The sequence below is a fragment of the Lucilia cuprina genome, chromosome 2, assembly GCF_022045245.1.
Source record: "Lucilia cuprina isolate Lc7/37 chromosome 2, ASM2204524v1, whole genome shotgun sequence".
Classification (NCBI taxonomy): Eukaryota; Metazoa; Arthropoda; class Insecta; order Diptera; family Calliphoridae; genus Lucilia; species Lucilia cuprina.
In genome coordinates, this window is record NC_060950.1 from 69,395,403 (window position 1) to 69,400,055 (window position 4,653).

Here is a 4,653-nt window from a genome sequence, read left to right on the forward strand (position 1 = left end):
GAACTGAACTAGAACTGAACTAGAACTGAACTAGAACTGAACTAGAACTGAACTAGAACTGAACTGGAACTGAACTAGAACCGAACTAGAACTGAACTAGAACTGAACAAGAACTGAACTAGAACTAAACTAGAACTGAACTAAAAAAGAAGAAGATTTTTCTTTAAGGCTAAATTTAAATAAAATCTTATTTATAGTTATGTCTTGCTTGTTATTGCTATTTTGTATTTCCTTTTAAATACAGAATATTACATTTTCTGCCAGTACAGGCTGCTGATGTTGTTGTATTTATTTTGCAGTTGCTTGTAAAATTTCATTTCCGGTTCATCAGTGTGTCAATCACAATCATGCTAAAGTGTATTTCCGTCTAATGTTGCATTCTACTGCTGTGTGCTTAGATGTATGTATGTGTTATTTAAAGTATTGTGTTACATTTTCTAAGGTTGTGTAATATTTTCTAAAATATTGCTGTTTTCTGTTGATGGTGCTGGTGAGTTATATTATAAATATTATTTACTTAGTTGTTTCTTTAAAAGGAAAATTTTATAAACTTTAGAAACTTACACTACTTTAAACTTATGTAATACATTTAATTACTTTAGTTTTTCAAAAATAGATTTTGCAATTTAAGTTTTTACCTATACTTTTATTAAATCAGGTTGAAAAAATTTTATGCAGCTTTATTCCTTTTTTGATGTTTTGAATTTTATTTTACATTATAATATAAATTTCTCTAATAAAATAGTTTTTTTAGTTTTATACTTTAGGCTTATTTTGACCTAATTTTTTCTATTTGCAACTACCACCTTTTTCCATAGTTAATTGTACTAAATATTAAATTATTATAAATTTATGTTTACAACAAGGAAAAAAGAGTAAATTTTGCTAAAAATTATTTTCTATTAGCTGCCTCATTTTAAAGTTTTTATATGTATGTCTGTACATGGAAACTTGTGTTTTTCTAATTAAAATATTAATTATTAATTAAACTTGTCTAAAATATTTAACTTTTTCTGATGGACACTAGTCGTGGCAATATTTACTATAGTAACATATCGCCATGTACATGTGTAAAACACTAACATACATGATAATTACAATAGTACAAAAACATGCCTTTAGGTTTGTTCACGGTAAATAACTAAAATAAGTATTAGTCGAATTTTATACGACCTACGTCACGGTACACGTTAGTCATAATCTAGTTTTAGTTCTACTCTCGTTCGGTTTTAATTCTGTTCTAGTTCAGTTCTAGTTCGTTTCTAGCTCTGTTCTAGTTCTGTTCTAGTTCTGTTCTAGTTCTGTTCTAGTTCTGTTCTAGTTCTGTTCTAGTTCTGTTCTAGTTCTGTTCTAGTTCTGTTCTAGTTCTGTTCTAGTTATGTTCTAGTTCTGTTCTAGTTCTGTTCTAGTTCTGTTCTAGTTCTGTTCTAGTTCTGTTCTAGTTCTGTTCTAGTTCTGTTCTGTTCTGTTCTGTTCTAGTTCTGTTCTAGTTCTGTTCGAGTTCTGTTCTAGTTCTGTTCTAGTTCTGTTCTAGTTCTGTTCTAGTTCTGTTCTAGTTCTGTTCCAGTTCTGTTCCAGTTCTGTTCTAGTTCTGTTCTAGTTCTGTTCTAGTTCTGTTCTAGTTCTGTTCTAGTTCTATTCTAGTTCGGTTCTAGTTCTGTTCTAGTTCTGTTCTAGTTCTGTTCTAGTTCTGTTCTAGAAATACATAATTTTGGTAAAGTACTAGTTTAATTTTAATGAAAGAAAATTGTTACAAATACAATATTAACTAAAGCAGCTTAATTGTTCTTTCGTCTATCATTCAAAATAAAATATAAACAAATGTAATGGAAACGGAAACACAATGTAATACGAATATAAGTGAATAGATGTTGGTGTATGTAAATTTAACAAGAATAATGTAACTGTCTGTTTTTGTTTTATTTTTGCTATTCTTTAAAAAGCATTTCAACTTCAGCATAATAAACCCCCCATAAGTATGTTACATTATGCACGAGAAATAGAAAACAACAAATAAACAAATAAAACGCGCTCCATTTGAGAATTTAATTAAACTCCTGACAACTTTTTTGTTATGAGTTGAAAAAAATCTCTCTCCTCTGTTTAAACAAATGGTCAGTAGATGTTTTAATAGTTGGCTGCCTTTGCTACCCGTAAATGATGTAGAATAAACCAAACTCAAACTCATTGTATTTATAGTTGGTTAGGTTAGGGTTTTGTTGGCTATTTGGTAACCAAAAAGCTGGTTATAAACAAAATTATTTAAGTATTTGAACATGCTGATTTTTTTTTTTTGTATAAACTGGATATTGTATTGTGTTGTTGTTTGTGCGAATTTACTTTGTTAATGTTGCCTTTTGGAAAATCATCATGTACAGTGTTTGCTTAATAACAAATACATGTTACCACTCTTTGTAGATGAACTGAACTCTGAGTTACTCAGTTCATTTGACCTGATCTCTGAAACAAAGTCGTTTATATACTTTTTTTACATTTTATAAAACTCTTTGTAAGTTGTTGAGAAGAGATTGCTGTTAACTGTTAGTGTCACAAATTATATACACTTAAATGAGTTTAAAATGCGAATGAATGTGAAAAACAAAAAGAAAATTCATGTAAACAATTTAATGAATTTTTAAATGTATTTGTAAGTTTTATGCTTGCAATCAGGCATGTTGGTATATTTGTATAAAAGTGTGTGAAAGCATGTGTATGAGCTTGCGGATTTGTGTGCACTAAAGTGTTTCATTTTTATTTGTAAAAGCTGCTTGTTGGCTGGAAAAAAAGAACACAAATGCTTTTGCTTTGATCTGTCATAAACAAAAAATACAAGTATTTAATTTGAAAAATTATATACTTTTAACATTATGCCATGAATAATAAAAGTGTATCTAATGGAATAAAAGGATAAATTTGAATTAAACTAATATTTAAAAAAATATAAAGGTATTTGTAAATGATCTGCATAATCGTTTGTAAGACAAAAGAAATTGTTATTTGGAATTTAAAACTTTATAAAGACACATATTTACAAAAGTTTATTTAACAAAATTTTTTTTTGAAATTCGTACGTTAATTGTTTATATTTTTCTGTTTGAAACATAATTGACATATACTTGATAATTATACTAATATAATACTCATACGTCCCCGTATACTTACAAATTAACTTCCTTCTTCTTTGACGTATACTTGATAAATATAACAATGTAATACTCATACGCCTCCTGGTACATACAAATTTGTTTCATTCTTCTTACAAGGGACTCTGTGGAGCCTTTATTAAAGTTTTGTTTAATATTTTTATTTTTATCCTTTAAATCCTTAACATTTCCTTTTTTTATTGTAAGTTATTTAAACCTAATTCTACAATAAATATAAAACTAATATTGTCTCTTTTAAACAGCTTTTTGTTGCTTTAAAAAATCTACAACTAATTAAACAACAATCTCCTCCAATGACACTGCAATTATAATTAACATCTACTATCAGCACAATTATAATTATTGTGTTAAATTTTATATCCTGTTCACTCACTCTCTCTTTCTCTCTCTCTGTGTATGTACTTAAATGGCGACATCCTTTCATTATTATTACACCATAATTTCTAGTATAACTACTGCTGTAACTGCTGCCTCTGTTAACATTCCCTGTCCTTACAGTTGCTTTGAGGATTATAACCTTTTGTTATGAAGTAATCAGCCAGTTACTGGATTTAGATGAATACCTTCTTTCTGGTTGTGTGCAGTCTGTATATATTTGTGTTTTGGTTTTGTGAGCGTCTGTGGCTCATAATATTTCCTATAGACTACGACAAATACACTAACAATAATAATTATTATTATTTTAAGGATACCATTGAGACGACACAGTTAATTGCCAGTTTTGATTGTCATAATGTTGTTGCTAAAACTATCACATTTACTACCCAGTAAACAATGTTGGTAAATAAAAATTATTTGAAATTCAAAAAACATATCCCAAATGGTTCCCAAACTCCTTTAATCCTTTCAACTTACTTACCAGATGTTTACATTATTAAAAACTTTTATTTTTTCATTTTGTTTGCTGGGTTATGTGTTAGTAAAACCCTTCACAATTGGGCGTGTGTATGTCTATAGTTTAAGTGTTTGCGTTTGAGTTTTTTTATTATGACAACGGGGAAGCCAGTGTTCTTTTGTTATTATGTATTTGACTTTTTGTTCAGCTTTTATTGCTTGACGTTGTCCTTGTTCCTTGCTCTCATCAACAAGTAAAACTTGAGTGTTAGACTTTTTGCTATCAGTAAAACCAAAAAAAAAAATAAATTGTCCAACACTTGAATACACCCCTAATATGCAGCTACGCTTAAACCGAAAACAATTTTGAAAATGGTCATAAAATCATAAAATTGAGCAAAAAAGATGTTTTAGTATTTGAGAAGAATTGAAGGAATTGGAAATAATGAAAATGTTATATCATTATTGACTAGACTGGACCATTTTCTAGACTATAGACCAGACCATCGACTGTAGACTGGACTATAAAATAGTCTATAGACTAGATTATAGACTAGACTATAGACTAGACTATAGACTAGACTATAGACTATACTATAGACTAGACTATAGACTAGACTATGGACTAGACTATAGACTAGACTATAGACTAGAC